This window comes from Desmodus rotundus, chromosome 1 (genome assembly GCF_022682495.2).
Source record: "Desmodus rotundus isolate HL8 chromosome 1, HLdesRot8A.1, whole genome shotgun sequence".
In the NCBI taxonomy this organism is placed as follows: Eukaryota; Metazoa; Chordata; class Mammalia; order Chiroptera; family Phyllostomidae; genus Desmodus; species Desmodus rotundus.
In genome coordinates this window covers 139,575,265-139,592,925 of record NC_071387.1, presented here as the reverse complement: position 1 = coordinate 139,592,925, position 17,661 = coordinate 139,575,265, and the positions used below count along the sequence as shown (strand labels likewise).

Below are 17,661 nucleotides of genomic sequence, written 5' to 3'. Positions count from 1 at the left end.
AAGAAGAAAAGAAGGCCAAGTCTTCCTTTAAGTGACGTTGCCAGATTTAGTAAATAATAATACATATGCCCAGTTAAATTTGAATTTCAGATAAACAAAGATTATTTTTAGTATAAATGTATCTTATGTGATATTTTATAAATACTTTGCCAAAGGCACTTGTTATCGATATAAAATTCAAATTTAAATATAACTGGGCACCCTGCATTTTTTTCTGGAAACTATATCTTTCATGAAAAAGAAGAAAATTATCCCTGGCTGGTGTGGCTTAGTGGATTGAGTGCTGGCCTGTGAACCAAAAGGTTGCTGGTTCGATTCCCAGTCAGGGCACTTGCCTGGGTTGCTGTCCAGGATCCCAGTTAGTGTGTGAGAGGCAACCAGTAGATGTATCTCTCACCTATTGATGTTTCTCTCCCTCTTCTTCTTCCTCCCTCCCCCTCTCTCTAAAAATAAATAAATAATATATAAAATCTTGAAAGAAAAAAGAAGAAAATTATTTTTCTAATTATTTGTTGATAATTCTGCAAGATTGAGAGAGAGAAATAGCAATTAATGTTTCAACCACTCATCTCGTTATAACTGATGATGAAATTGGGTAATTTGTGTCACTTTTCTCTTAGTGTTGGTGATTGTAAATGCAATTTTTACTCCAAGTTACCCATGTGCTAATGGATTACTGTCTGAAAATTTTCTTTAGTCTCCATTTTTAAGGGTTTCTGCAGGACACATGAGAAAGTGGTAGTCTCAGTGCAAAAGAAGAAAAGTGCCATTGCCACCCTCGTTAGCCCTGCAGTTGTTAGAGCTACACGTCAAGTGTAAAATCAATAGCAGCATATGCAAGAACTGGTAGGGCCCTCCTCCACCTCCTCCTCCTTTGTGCTTCTCCATCCTTCTCTTTCTCACTTTTGTTTTTCTTCTTATTGTTGTTTTTTTATATTGTTACCATCATCATCATCATCATCATCTTATCATCATTATCTTAGTTGTATTATACCACCCGAGGAAATGAGAACTAAAAATAAAAGAAACAGTAATCTTCGGTGGTCCCTGTTTCTGCTAAAGAGGAATCACTGGCTCTCTCTGCACTCAGCAGAGACCGCTGCAGAACGCATCTTCCCGCACTTGGACTAACAACAGTGGGGCCTCGCCAGCCGGCAGGCAGAGCGCACGCTCCTCCCCGTGACAAGTGCTCAAACACAGCAGCAGATTCCTAAAGAGTGACTTTCACCACATTTGGAAACCTTTATAGCAATTTGACATTTCTATATGACATCCAAGTATGTGAACATTTTTCTAGTAATTCTTTTTATTAAATCTTACAAAAATATTGGTTTCTGAGATGAGAAAAAAAAAAGTGTTCCATCAGTACAGAGGTTTTAAGAAGTGCCAACGTAAAGCCTCAAAGCCAAGTATTGACCTAGAAGTTTGGGTTCCTCGTAGCTTCTAACCCCAACACGTCCTGTGGGAGAGTGAGGACAGGCAGGAGGGGACTACTTTTCATATTTTTCAGTTGGCGGGGGAAACTCTCACATTAATATTATTTACCTTGTCTAGCCCGTCTAGCCGTGTTGTTTTCATAGGAATATGCATTGCAGGACAGGATACACATGCGTTCTGAAAATAGAGAGTTAAATTCTCTTAGCTTAGTGATTTAAGAGGAACCAGCGTGATGGAGACAGATAGTAGATAAGGAGAGGGGTAATATAAATATATGAAGGCAGAGGCAGTGTACGTTTTGCAGCAGTTCATGAAATTTAAAAGGTTCAACTATTTGCAAATGTTCTTACTAAAAATACTTCTTTCAGAATTGATCAAGTGACCCCAGTGAAAGGAAGACATGCTAAACATGGGCTATTGACGGAATGTAAGTATTCTTAAGTCAGATATGCATACTTCTCGCTCAAAGCTTAGCAAAATTTATAGATGCATTAGGTATTATACAATAATGAATCAATACTAGGATGACCCTCAGAGAATAAAAGTAAATATTATTTCAAAGTTTAGCTTAGAAAGGAACCATCAGACTATGCAGTGCTTGTCACTTGGAGCCGTAATGTGTCAGTATCTTCACTTTGGTTTTATTAGAATTCAGTGAAAATGAAGAAAAAGAAACACATGTATTACCTCCATGGCAAGATACTAGCTACAAAACTTGACTTTGACACCTGGAAGGACCATATTAGAGTAGTCAGTTAAAATACAGCTGTTGTAATGTCCACTAAAATCTTTGTTTCAATACTTTGTTCTTTTATTTTCCCATACTAAAGAGCTTACGTTTTTCTTAGAAGCATTTTCCTAAAGGAAAGAATTAAAATCAATAGATGCCTAATTTCTCAGGGGGAATGTTTTTAAAACTACAGGGTCCGTTCGGAGGATTAGGTCAAATATAAAAGAATATAAACTCCTGGAATCAAAGTTGAAAAAGCCCTATCAGTAGAATTGTTCATCAGGTTACCTAAGTTTAAATTAGAAAGTGGAAGAGGACCCTCAGATCCGAGACTACAAGTAAATTCCTTAAAGCAAAGCCCCTGTGCTTAAGAAAGAACAATTTTAAAAGAACATTCAGTTCTTTAATTCTTGACAAGTAAGCCTCGTTTTCACTTGCTTTAGATGGATGCCTTTGAGGTTACAAATGATTTCACTCCTCAGAGAATTTTCAAAGTACATATGGACCCCATTATGCTATGACCCCCTCCCCATTCCATTAAAATAAAAGAAGAAAGAGAATAACTAAAACCTCAACAGTGATGCACAGGAAGCTGTAGCTAATTTTGACCATTTTTTAAATCTTATTAAAATTAGCTGGCCAGTCCAAAACTGTTCAATTTCTTTTCCCCCCGGCAAGGCATCTTTGCTTGCATGCATGCAGCTAATATTCAAGGACAGGCACATCAGCAAGGAACCCTAAAGCTCGATTTTCAAATCTCAGTCCACATTAGATTTCCAAAGGAAACAGTGCAATTCACAAGACTTGTTTAGTGCTGGATCGATAAGTCTCTTTAAATGAATGTGGATTATATATATATATATAATTTCCCATACATATTAATATGCCTGTATATGCATATATAAAATCAATATTCAAAGAAAAAATTTAAAATCATATTGTTTGAACATGAAGTTAACTTAAAACATCACTGTTATTTCAAAAGCTCAGTCTGAACATTATTGCATATTAAAATCTTACACCAGAAATGGATTTTCTGATTTTGTTTTGAACCTTATTTCTGTTAAGCTTTACACCTTCATAATCTATTCTTTTCACTTCTACTTGTTTTGCCAGGACTTTAGGAACCAATTGCATCAAATAAATAGCCTGTGGAATTGAATAAAACTGAATAAAAAAATTAGCCTGTTTTAAGAAAGACAATACTACATCAGAGCATATGATTCAATACAGTTTCGTGAAAAGGAATAATTTACCACCTTTGAAAGTTAGTTAGAGATGCATCACTTACGCTGCCGAAAGCCAAGGAATGCTGAGGACTGCCGGCAACCACTAGTATCTAGCAAGAAGCAAGGAAGGACCCTTCTGGAGTGCCTCCAGAATTTGAGAGAATAAATTTTTGTTCTAAGCCCCCCCCAAAAATCTAAATAAAAATGTCACTTATTTTTTACAAAAGACTTTAAATCACTGTTTACAAATCCTCATCAGTTCAGGGGCTTGGGGATACATTCTTCAGAACTTCCGATCCCTCCCATGGTCCCTGGCAGGGCACGGACTGCCTCAGTTATCCCTCAGCTCTGCTTCAGAGTAGGAGCACCCGAAGAAAGACGCTGCCACTGAAGAAGAGGAGTGAGTTAGAAAATGACAGCAGGTCATCGGTGGGTTACAAGAAGTCCGACTCAGACTATAGAGTGGTAACTATCTTGCTCTGCAGTAATTTAGGAAAGGTCCAGAGCAAGGTCTTGGAATAGAGCAGTCGCCCTAGAAGTCAGCTTCGTGATGGAATAGAGCATGTCTGGTACTGAGGATCAGCGGGTTCACATAGTACAGAAAGAACCACAGAGCACTAGTCAAGGGGAAGATACAGATACGCGGGGTTAGATTCACAACACAGTTTATCCAACTGATGGAAAAGAATGGTTAAAACAGAATTTCTACAGTCGTGATATGCTTTAAAGGTCTCTAAGTGATGCAAATAGTTTGGATCATTCTAGACAGAAACATGTTAAGAGCTTTTGTCAAACCTACTACGAGTTCTTTCTGAATGAAGACAGTTTTCTGCATGCTTATATTAAAAACCTATCTTGTTTAAAGTAGGAAATAATGAACAATAATGGGGTTAAAAATGCATCTATCTGATCACAGCTGAACAAAAAGTGTAAGAAAATAAATTTCTATCGGATAATTTTTCTCTAAGAAAGGAGTTATTTGCATTACCTTTTAAACCAGAAGCCATCATGATTCTCAGCCAAATATGTTAGTCTTTTTTTTAACCTCTTCTCACTGCTATTGTCAAAAGTGGCTGTAATCTCATGCAGATGAGATATTGATCTGTTGCCGATGTTCGCTGGGCAGCCAAAGGGGAATCACATTACCAGCTACAAACTCCATCAATCATAGTCTCCTTAATAACCGCACTTAAACGATCTCTCTTGGCATTAACTTATATTGCATCCATGGCTGGCATCCAGGCTTCAGAAAGAAAAAGTTTCATTTTTAAGGATAGGTTTGAGGCCACTATAGATGATTTTAATGAAAGGTCTCAGGCATTGCGCAGAACAATAGTGCTTATTAAATTAATTAATCCAATTGATTTAGACCAAGTCTATAGAAATAGAGCCAAATACTCTTGTATGTGTTTATATATATAGAATTATGTCCTTAGCATGCAGAATGAATACATATAAGTGGAGCTTGAAAGTGTGCATGGGACATGAAGGCCGGCATTTGGACTGAATCTTGCTTATTAAACATGCCTCCTTTTATCTCCTTTCATCCTTCCCCTTCCACAAACACATTTGAAAAGAACTACAATGTAAAACCAGAGGGGGCAAAAGGGAGACAAAAAATAAATTAATAATAAAGTAGCAACAATAACTAAAAAGTATCATTACTTCTGTTGGAGGAACTAATGAGCCACTGCTATAAGTAGCATGCTTGTGTTACAGTATCAACTCCTCTCTACTCCACTTCACTGGTGGCAGCTTTGTGGAACAGGAAAGCCAAGGAGGACCATAGCAGGCATAAAAAGGGCACCTTTTTACTACACTACATATTCTCATACATAGCCTTCTCACTACATATTTTCTCTGGCTCTCTTATTGTCTAAAAATAACACTGATTTGGAAATAAGTCCAAGAGAAACAACTATTTTTCCTGTGTCATCCCATCCATACCCCAACCTAGTTTTACTGTGTTTTAGTCCTCCCAAAATACTTAGGTTTGGTTCGAGTCCCTATTCTCAAACTTCAATGGAATAACGCTTCTTCGGACAGATGATTAAAATACAATTTTAAAAACAAGAGTCTTAGCCCCCCTCCCTATGTTGATTCAACAGATATTAGTGAGGTAATGCCAAGAACAGGGCATTTGTAATATGGTTTCAGGAACTGGGGATTGCAATCTTTAGAAAACTGTATGAGTAGTTTGGGTGAAGAATGAGAAGACTGCATTTTATCTGTTTGTGGGTTTTGATTTACATCCAGAAGCTATTAAATCTTGATTATTTCAACAGCAGTAGGGAAGGGAATGCTATTTGGTTTTCTTTGTGTAAAATCTTATGTGACAACAATTGCAACTTAGTACAAACCAAGACTAGAACCAGTAAAAGCTATGTACCAATGAATAAAAATGAAAGAAATTGCTAATTCCTAGCTAAATCCCAACCCATTTTGTGTGTGTGTGGTGAGTTGTGGGAGTGTATGCATCCAGCCAGGTCAAATGATGAACAAAGCAGAATTTTGTATACCCAACCAAACAAAAAAATTCATTTTATTTTTTATTCTTTTATTCATTTTATTTTTAAAACAGCATAGCAAGTAATCAAATATGAATTGAAAGTAGGTATCCCAAATTGCATTCCACAGAATACCAATCCACAAAAAGTCCAATAATTAAAATCCCTGTGTTCAAATTAGTGTGAGAAACGTTGCATTCTAATTCTTCATGAATATTAGTGTATTGGAGACCAGGAAATATTATTTTGATACAGATTTTCTATCCTTATTTATCCTATGTTAAATATCATAAAAAAGTATTGCTCTGGGGAAAATAGTAAGACATGTTTTTCTGACTTATACAGATGGTTACTCATTTTGAAATTTGGTTCAAAAATTATTATTTAGGAGAAAAAAGACATGTCTTCTTGTATAAAACTGTCTCACATTGAAACTTATAAATTAGTAGACATATACTGATGAAATTATATAAGTGGATCATATATCGGATATCATTTGTATGATAGAAAAATAGAATATTCTAAGGCTATTACCAAGTGTTCAAAATATTAAATAAATTAAACCAGAAAGAAGACTTAAGGACATGTGTTTTCCCTCTTACATTTGCTATCTCCGTTACTCACTCTCGAAACCAGAAGAGAAACCTGTGGCCCAGCTACACCCAGGCTCTTCCTTGTGCAGGAGCTTCATCTTTGCCACCACGTGCTCCAGCACATTTGGCCCCTCGTGCTGCTCCCTGTACGGGACAATGTGCCACTTAATGTGTTTGTACTCCAGTTGGCTCTACGTGACTTTCCTCGTATGCATGCATGCGTGTGTTTATCCTCCTATATGTATCAATGTTGAAATGTAGCATGTGTGAGATCTAAATACCTAAAACTTGAATTGTGCTTGCCCACACTGTTTCCTCCATCGAAAGTGTCTCCTGCCTCTGTTCCCTGTATTCTAATCCTTCAAAGGCACTCACTCCATTCTATTGTCTTCTATGACGCTTTCCTCAAGGAGACATTGATCCCTCACCTCTATCCAGTGTTGCTAGCTATACAGGTACATGATAATATTAAGACATTTTCATTTGTTTAAATGTGAACTTACAATAAGATAATTCATTTTTAAAGATATAATATTAAATACTTTTCATTATGTACTTAATTTATTTTGTTGAATAAAATGTATTTGCCGTATGGTCATATTTCACCACTTATAATTCAGCACTATTTATTGAATGCAAATTAAATTTAAATATATGGAGTGTAATAAACTTCACAGGCTAGTATGTAGTATATCCTGGTGTTTAAGAGCATACATTCTGAAACTTGACTTTTGTGTACCCAAACCACGTATTTGTAACTGAATGACCTCAGGACAGTTACTTAACTCCTCTGTGCTTTAATTTTCTCATCTCAAAAATCAGATTCAAATTGTGGGGAGAATATATATGAATTAATGCACATAAAATACTTAGAAAAATAATTAGCATATATTATGGGGTTAAAGATGCTAGGTCTTGATGTAGGTCCAATGTCTGGGGAAATAGATTACACAGGAGATGTTGGATTATGATGCATTTTAAACCATGACATTAACTAATTCTACAGAGTTCTCTGAAGCTGGGATGGTCATCAAGGTTGTCTTACATTGCAGCTAGTGGACTGTGCCTTCATATGTTTGAACTGACTACTTACTAATCTCAGACTGCCTTAGGAAAGGCACGTGACTTTGGATTAGGCAATTTTTTCTTGCCTGGAATGGAGTGCTGCAGGTGGCCACCCACAGAATTCTCAAGAGCTGGATAAGTAGCCTGCCTCCAAGAGGAACTGGAAAGGGGCAGAGAAAGGCAGATGGCATACCTAACTAAGCTGTAACTTCACCTCCTATTGTTGTTGCTGCTTAAATAAAAATAGATCACACTGTAACTGGCTTTCTAAATGTAAATTCTATAACGATTTTAGATGCAAGAGTGAACAGTAAAAACACGAAAGAGTTCCAGTTTTCCTTCCTCATTTTTATACTCCTCCCATTTAGTAAAGATTTGCTCTGCTCCTTCTGCAACTGTTTTGGGTGTGTAAGAAATCAGACAGATTTTATGCTGAGTATAGTTTCAGCATTTTTACTCAGGAGGGAGCTTTTGTTTTCTGTGTTATTGAGAATCACTTTTCATTGGTCTTAAAACACACAGTTTTGGGAACTATTTCTAAGGAATTTGTGTTTTTTCTTTTATATGAAGAGATGACCATAATTTCTGTGAGACCAAAGCCAACATTATCACTGCAAACAAGTTGACTTTTTGTCCAAATATATTCAGTAGGCTTACTAATAATAATTTAACAACTAATTCTAAGAATAAAATAATTAAAAATGCTCTAGTTTAAAATACTATGCAATCTTATATATGATAATTTTGGTTTTAAATATCTGATAAGAAATGGCTCATAAAACATTTTGAAGAGTAAATAACTAGACGTTACATCACAATTTTACTAGTTATCTCCAAGGCTGTATGACAAGGCTCATAATACTACCTGATATCTGCTATTTAATCGGGAATACACACACATGCACAAATTTTCTATAGTATTTGAAAGGATAAAGGCAAGATTTTCTGTTTTTCTTTTTCTGCTTTTTTTTTGTTTCTGATTCTAGTCACCCCCTAAAAAATCTTATTCACACACATACACACATCTATACACACATGTATGCAAATACTTGCATACAAACTTAGAATAAAAGTAGTTATTTAAATAAAAAAGGGAGAATCAAAGCATCATTTCATTCTGTTCAATATTTCAAAATTTCTTCTTTGTGACAAGTCAATGAACGAATCAGGCTAGTTCTTCTCTTTTCATACATATACGTGGCAAACACAATAATGATGGAAGCCATTTTCCAAATGGTCCATTTCCCTCCATCACTCCATCCCCCAAAAAAGTTAGTCTGAAAAGTTAGACTTACATAATTGAGTATCTCTTGGAAAAAATGTTGCCTTAAATGTGCTAGAAGATTCTTAGAGACTCAAAGGCCTCAAATAAAATCTCAGCCCTTTGACTGCCCAGCTTGTGCCCATGAAAAAGTTGTTTGTATGTGGACACTTACCTCTTCATCTGTAAAATGGGAAGGATATCCAGTTTACCGATTTCACAGGGCTTATAAGAGGCTTAATGATATCTGTAAAGAACTTGCCACATTGTCTGCTATAAAAAGTATAAATGGCAAAGGAATGGTGACTTCCATTTTGTTCATGTAAACACAGAAATTTAATACAGATTTAACCCATAGAGTTTTGTGTTCTCTCTGTCTCTGTCTCTCTTAGAGATGATACTAAGACTCAATTATACTGTGTAAACATGTTTTATTCTTAGAATTTGTTTGTCCCCAGGAACAGGAGATGGAAGGATAAAAGTTTTGCTTGATAGGGATTGAGATTTATTATGTTCATCTTTCCTGTTTAAATATTATTCATCACCAAAAATACTGAAGTGTAGCCAATGAAGCCTATTGTACTATAAATATAAATGTATATACATTTCTGATGCACAGTTATAGGCATTATCACCAAATGTATAATTATATAAGTAAATTAAGACAGATCTTTTGTCACATTTTGAAATAGATGAATGACATGCAATTGTGTTGCTTAAATGAATATTCATATTGTGAGGAAAGACTTTCTGTAGAATAACAGACAATTTAAGCCAGCTCACTGAGGTGAACTCCATGCTTCATCTCTCATGATACCATCAAATCAAAAAACTTCTAATGTTATAAGCTCAAAACCATTTTGAACTCTGTAAAATTTAATAGCGCATTCTACTTTTAATAAAATTTGCATGCTAACACAATAGTCTCTTTCCCATTCAATGCATTCATTTGGTATAATAAGGTGGGCCAGTCATCAGTGTTTATATTTTGTATTTCAACCATCTTCATGTCCTATAACAGAAATAGTCAGGTATTGTTTGAATTCATCTTTCCCCCTTTCCTTTGCTGGTGAACATTTTAAGTAACATTTTCTACAACCCTTGTGCAGCAGGAAGCTTAATAGAAATGCTGTTTCCATAACAACAAATAGGATTTGAGAAAAAACACAATGTTCAGTGGTTACTGTTCCTCACAGCAGGCAAAAGCAGTTATTCAAAATTACAAGCAGCATGACATTGAAAAAAATAAATTAAAGCAAGGGGTGCTAAGAGTTCTGTTCCATATTTAGTAAATGTTTAACTCGTAAATGCTTGAGAGAGCAGCGGTAGGGTCCCACTTTATGCAGTCTTTTCCCTTGTATCATGACCTAAAGTGAAGAGTAGGCATGGACATTCATTTTTCAGATAGCAAGAGCTCTATGAGTCAAGGAGTCCCCAAAAATGACAAAGTAGAATACTTTCTAACTTGCCTAACTGCTTATATTAGATAATAATTTATACACAATTTCTATTTCTTACAGAGATATTTACCTTTTTCCAAATTACCTCTTACTTAATTTTATCATTTTAATTTAATTTATTTAAAACTAAATATATACCTATTAAAATGAAAAATATCCTGAAGAAATTCCAAGATATTGCAGAATAAGGTAGGAAATGTCTCCTGATTGGAAAGATCACAGTACTTTCATAGATTACTTCAAAATCCTCCTCCTACTTCTTGTTTCCATATCTCAGTTCCTATGGTTGTTCATTTTTGAAATGTGCACACTTCGAGTCTTTATTGATCCATTCGCCTGGATAGAAAAGTAGGATCTGTCTTTTAAAGTTAGAAGAGGATTAGAATTAATTAAAAATATAATTTAAAGGCACAGTATCGTAAAAATAATTACGAAAGACTTTTTTTAGAATATTAAAGTCACAAAATGTGTAGGAATGAACATAATATGTGTGAATAGAAACACAACCTCACTAAGGATTCTCTTTGTTTATCATTCACAAGGACTGGGGATTCAGTCCTTAAACAAATGCCAAGAAATCAAATTTAATGCTGCTTAATGTGTGCCTTTTCATTTATAGACAGTTCTCACTGGCACTTCTTACTCTACGTTACTGATAAATAAACTAAGATCTTTCTCTTTATATTGCCCATTCACTAGTCAAATATGAACCTTTAGAGTCCATGCTTTGTCTCCTGTTCTGTTTAGTTATGGGAGTTTAAGTTAGCAACTCCTTACATGCCAATAGCTATGGCTAATTTATAAAGTGATCCATCAATTGTTCAGTCCGACATCACCTCTCTCCTCGTAATTTCTACAATATTTATTTTTAAACCTCAATAATGGAGCAGTTTGATTTGTATTAAATTTTGATGTGTGGTATTTGCTTTCTCTCTCTTCTTCACTAAACTAATCCCCTTTAAAGCATAGATTGAGATGTTTTCATCTTTGTATCCTTAGAGGACGCATGACATCTTGCTTAAAAAAAGCAATCAGTGATTTAGTAGCTTTGTAATGCAGTGGGTAAAAAATGATCAGAAGTCAAGGTGAGTAGAGAAATAACTAAGCTCTAATCCCACTGTAATAGACAGAATTCTAAGGTCCCTGTGATTTCTATCCTCTGATATACACACCCCTATATAATCTACTTTCTTTGAATGTAAACAGAATCTGTGACTAACTTGTAACCAACAGAACAGGGCAAAAGTGAAGGGATATTGCAGATGCAATTAAATTATCTAAAGTATTGACTTTGAGCAAAATCAAAAGGGAGATTATCCTGGGTCAGCCTAGTCTAATGAAGGGAATCCTTTAAAAGAGGATCCCAGGCCATTTTTGAAGGAAGAGACTCAAAGCAGCAGAGTTGGTTTCCCACAGGCTTGAAGAAGCAAACAGCTATAATGTGGACTACCTGTGTGGAAAGTCACGTGTTAGAACACCACAGACATCGTGTAGGAGCCAAGGGCTTCAGTTCTGTATCCTCAAGGAATTCCTCCAAAATTTGTGATCTCTAAACTTCAGTTAGGACCACATTTTCATTACAGCTTTGTGAGACCCTGAGCAGATGACCCAGCTAAGCCAAACCCAGACTTCAGACCCATGGAATCAGTGAGATAAAGAATGGATCTTGTTTTACTGTTGAGTTTGTGGTAATCTGTCATGCAGCGAGAGCAAGCTAATATAACCACCAAGGAAGTCCTGGTCATGCTGCAGGGGTACCCAAGTTACATAGAATTTTATGCCACCAAATAGGGAGACACATACATGGTTCCAGCATGGCCCCCTGTCTGATTCTACTTTTATGTACTTGGCAGGTGCAAGAGTTCAAGATATAAAATTGGATTGAATTGATTAATAGCTGTAAACACTTTGAAGAAAATAAACCATTATAAAATGTAAGAAGTGGGTTTTATTGGGTTGGACAAAAGTTCATTTGTTTTTTCCCATATGACGGCTCTACTAGCACTTAGTGGTCTTTAACTTCATTTGAAACAATTTTGTTAGATTGTATTGTGACAACTGTCATATCACTGTGTGTTAAAAAAAAAACATCAAAATTGGTGAACTTTTGTATAGAAATTTTAATACTGAAGATGGAAGAATATATGCAACATTTTTTGGCATATTATGCTTTATTATTTCCAGAAAAGAAAGGTAAAAATGCAAGTGGAATGCAAAAAAAAAGATTTTTGCAGTGCACGGAGAAGGTGTTGTGACTGATTGAACATGTCAAAAGTGGTTTGCAAAGTTTCGTGCTAGATATTTCTCACTGGAGATGCTCCATGGTCTGGTAGACCATCTGAAGTTGATAGTGATCAAATCAAGACATTAACTGAGAACAATCAACATTATACCACGTGGGAGATAGCAGACATGCACAAAATATCCAAATCAATAAAGTTATTGGTGAAAATGAAAAATGTGTCTTTTTATTTTATGGAAAAAACTAAACAAACTTTGTAGCCACCCAATATTTTCACATTACCATCAACCTCTACTATTCATTATGAACTAGAATATTAGTAAAAATAAGTATTTTTTTCTCCAATCATGTTTTTTTCCTTGTAATCATACATTTATGAAAAATGCATTTGTTAAATGAATGCTATATGTGTAAAAATGTTCTGGGCTAATGGTTAGTCAAATGCATTTAAGAAGAATTAGGACCTCTTTGGGCAAACTAAGTGCCCACCAGTAAATGAATGGATCAGAAAACTATGGTACATTTACATAACGGAATCCTATGCAGCAGAAAGAAAGAAGGAGCTCCTACCCTTTGTGACAGCATGGATGGAACTGGAGAGAATTATGCTAAGTGAAATAAACCAGGAGGGACAAATACCATATGATCTTACCTTTAACTGTAACATAATCAACAAAATAAACAAGCAAGCAGAATATAACCAGAGACATTGAAATAAAGAACAAACTGACAGTAACCGCAGGGAAGGGGGATGGGAGATAATGGGGAAAGAAAGGATAGGGCCATCAAGGAACATGTATAAAGAGCCCATGGACAAAGCCAAAGGGGGGAAGAACTGAGGGTGGGAGGTAGGGGTTGGTGGGGGGGTAGTGGTGGCAGGAAAATGGGGACAAGTGTACTTGGACAACAATAAAAAAACAAGAAGAATTAGAAAACAACACCTCTGTTAACATTTAGTTTTACTGAATATTATACAGTACTATAAGATGGTATAATTATACAAATAATGGCATACAAACTGAAAATCCCCCCATAATCAAGAATATCCAGACCAAATCAATTGTTGCAATAGGTATAATATCCAAAACTTCATTCTAGTCAGTTATATTTTGGGGAGCATCACAACTTTATTTTCATATCTCTGATCAGAAGTTACCTTTTTTGTAGTCTGTAGCTGTGTGACCATGAGATATAATGCTATCAGCAACAATTTTTGATAAGCAGGAACTTTTATAGCAATCCGTTTAACAGAATTTGAAAATAAGATTTAATGAAAGTTAAATACAAATTAAAGGGACAAATTTAATCACTGTCCATTTGAATATGTAGTGCTAAAATCTGCATGTTAAACAAATATTTGAAGTTAAACAAATATTTTCACTCCTTTTTCAAGTGTGGACAAGGTCATTCACACCAATTTTTTCACATATGGGCTATTCACAGAATGTTGTGAGAAAATTGAGGACCCATTGCCAAAGCTCAAGTAGGTTCACAATGATAAACACTCTCAAATTAGAGGCTAATCCATGATGAAAGATTTGATCTATCAGCTTTACCTCACTGTGATAAGACACATACTTTCCCCCCAAACAAGGAACAATATAGTGTTCAATAGCTATCATCACAGATGAATTTTCTGTGCCTTGTTTAAGACACAAACTGCTGCATGTTCAAGCAGTATTACCGTGTGCATACCCTCCAAAAGAAGCTTAGTCTGGAGGGTTCACAATTATACCCAAGCTGATAATTAGGCTATTAAAGCTATTAAAAGTTGACAAAGCACCAAGCTTGAAAGAATTATATCCTTGGTTTCTAGGAGAAGCAAGGGAAAATAAGAAGATCTTTAGGGAATCTTGTTAGCAGCCAAATGAAGAAGAAAGTTGTGCCCAGAAGGCAAAAGGTGGGAGGTTCAACTTCTCTGCTCTCATCCTTAGGATGCAAGAGGGGATCAAAAGAGGACTTGCTGGAGAAGTGAAAATTCATATTATTTGCACAGAATTATGTTGAACTCATTAATAATGTAAATTAACTTTGTAAAATATGTACTTGGCTAAAAACATGAGATGAAAATAAAACAATGGGACTAATGATTTGCTATCTGAAAAGCAGCTGATGCCTTGGCTCACATTAAACATGCATCTGAAGCGAGCTAAGAAGCATGGCAAGGAAAACAGGTTATTAAGAAGATTTCATTGTAAATGTGTGGGAAACACAGCAGAGTAAATTGAATTTTGCAATAGAAAAATACCAACCAGGAAGATGGGACAACCTAGTAGCTCTTGACTCCCTGATCTACTTGTTAAATTCATGACAATTACATATGACTTAATATTATTGCAGTTTCCCAAATTGACAAATGTAATTGCTGAGACTGATGAAAGAGAATATTGGGATGCTGCTTTGGATTCTGTTGGAAAGTAGTTAGGACTTGACAGATGGTGCATATATTCAGAGGTTGAGAAGGGTAAGAAGGTAATGAGACTGGGGACCAAAAACAATTAGAGTGTCTAAAGCCTCAAACACAGCATAATTGTGGCTGTAGAGCAGGCAAAACAATTGAGTTTAATGCATTCATAATGTGTGTCACTAGTGCAAGAAACAAATCTGGTGTAGATAGAGTCTGAAGGCATAAGTCAAATTGTAGAACACTCTCCTCATTCAGTCACTAGAAAATTCAGACAACAAATATTTATCGATGTAAAATGAATGGAAGTGTGTCCTTGAGGACTTTTTATACATGACATTAACAAATATCAGCACATATTGAACAAAGGGAAGTAGAAGTCACCAACTATCAAACTCTATTTGAACATGATTAGAAAAGATAATGAAACTGAAATCATAACATTAAAGGTTTGGGTGATAGAATCAAGAATAAATTTGGCCTGAATATAGATGAAAAACTGTAAAGGAAGTATAAGTAAGTTCTATGTATTGATTCATACTGAGAAACAATCAAAAAAGTATTGTAATCTCTAAGAACAATATATGGGGGCAATATTGACAGTGAGGAAATTGTAAGTGGAAGAGTGTGATAAACAGTCTAATTTTGACCCATTACATTTATTTTTTACTTTTTTTATTTTTTAAATTATTTTATTGTTGTTCAAGTACAGTGGTCTGCATTTACGCCCTACCACTCCCTTACACTCCAGCCATACCAACCTCCCTCTCCTGCTTCCACACCCCCTTGGTTTTGTCCATGTGTCTTTTATAGTTGATCCTGAAAATCCTTCCCCCTTCCCCCCATTAGCCCCTCCCACCTCCCCTCTGGTTACTGTCAGGTTTTTCTTAATTTCAATGTCTCTGGTTATATTTTGCTTGCTTGTTTGTTCTGTTGATTAGGTTCCAGTTAAAGGTGAGATCATATGGTATTTGTCCCTCACCACCTGGCTTATTTCACTTAGCATAATGATGTCCAGTTCTATCCATGCTGTTGCAAAGGGTAGGAGCTCCTTCTTTCTTTCTGCTGCATAGTATTCCATTGTGTAAATGTACCATAGTTTTTGGATCCATTCATTTACTGATAGGCACTTAGGTTGCTTCTAGCACTTAAGCTATTGGCTATTGTAAATTGTGCTGCTCTGAACATTGGGGTGCATAGGTTCTTTTGAATTGGTGTTTCAGGATTCTTAGGGTATAATCCCAGCAGTGGAATTGCTGGGTCAAAAGGCAGTTTGTTTTTTAGTTTTCAGGGGAAATTCCATACGGTTTGCAACAGTGGCTGCACCAGTCTGCATTCCCACCAACAGTGCACTAGGGTTCCCTTTTCTCCACATCCTCTCCAACCCTTGTTTGTTGATTTGTTTATGATAGCCATTCTCACTGGTGTGAAGTGGTATCTTATTGTAGTTTTGACTTGCATCTCTCTGAAGGCTAGTGATGCTGAGCATCTTTTCATATGTCTCTGGGCCCTCTGTATGTCCTCCTTGGAGAAGTGTCTGTTTTTAATCCTTACCAAATTCAAAATCTTCTGCACGGCTAAACAAAACAGCATTGAAATTAAAAGAGAACCAACTATATGGGCAAACACATTTGCCAATGATACCTTGGATAAAGTTTGATCTCCAAAATATACAAAGAACTCACTTGACTCCATTCCAGGTTGACTCATTAGATTTTATTTGTTGGTAACTCATGTATAGTAAGAGAATCGTTCATCTCCAAACTCCATGAGAATGGAGGACACATCTAATCCATCTTTGCATCACCACATGTACATGTAAAAAGGCATGACATACATCAGGCAATGATACATATAGAATAAAATTAATTTATAGTAAACAAATATAAAACTCTGATTATATCACAGATGGCAAAAACAAGGCCCACAAGCCGAATCCGGCCCTCCACCTTGTTTTATCCGGCCTGGCACCGTGTTTCTACTCAGCAAAAGCACCGAGCTCTCGCTTACCTATGAAGGAGTAGTTACACTTATACAGTCCTAAACTTACATTCGGCCTTTGAAGGCAACCACCAGACTGATGTGGCCCCCCGTGAAAATGAGTTGGACACCCCAGGATTATATGAAGGAACTTTTATAAATGAAAGTCTCCTTTAGATTTAGTTTTGCAGAACAAAACGATTTCAACACTTCAACATATAGACTTTCCAAAGCTTATTTTTCCCCTCTAGTGTAATGTTTGTATCCTTCTGTATAAGTTACCTTATTTAGTTACATTGACACACATTTTTGTAACTTGATAAATCTTTTCCTTTTAAAAAATTTAATCTTTATTGAATTTTTTTACATTACCTTTTAGTGCCTTTATGCCCCTGAGCAATCATCACACTGTTGTCCATGTCCATGAGTCCTTTTTCCTCTTTGCTCAGTCCCTGCAACACCTACCCACCCTCCACCCGCTGCCTGTCATCCTGCTCTCCATCTACGGTCTGTCATATTTTTATTGACCCGTTTGCATATAATTTCATATATTTCTCCATTGTTGACCACTTATTTTGTTTTTCTAAATTTGGCTATAATAAAAAGTAAAACAATAAGCATAAATATAATTTTATATGTCCACTTTTCTCAGTTGTCAAATTTTGAGAATTTTTCTTGAGAACATTATTTGATTTCTATTAAAGTAAAAATGTTAGAAGTACCGTGGTTTTTCCTGTCACTGAGAATAGAAAA

The 17,661-nt window shown here is 35.7% G+C and overlaps 1 pseudogene; it reads right to left on the bottom strand.

The window, feature by feature from the left end:
* The window catches only part of LOC112307183 (keratin, type II cytoskeletal 8-like), a 34,984-nt pseudogene extending 17,651 nt beyond the window's left edge, over positions 1-17,333 (bottom strand).
* Between the last annotated feature and the right edge of the window lie 328 nt (positions 17,334-17,661).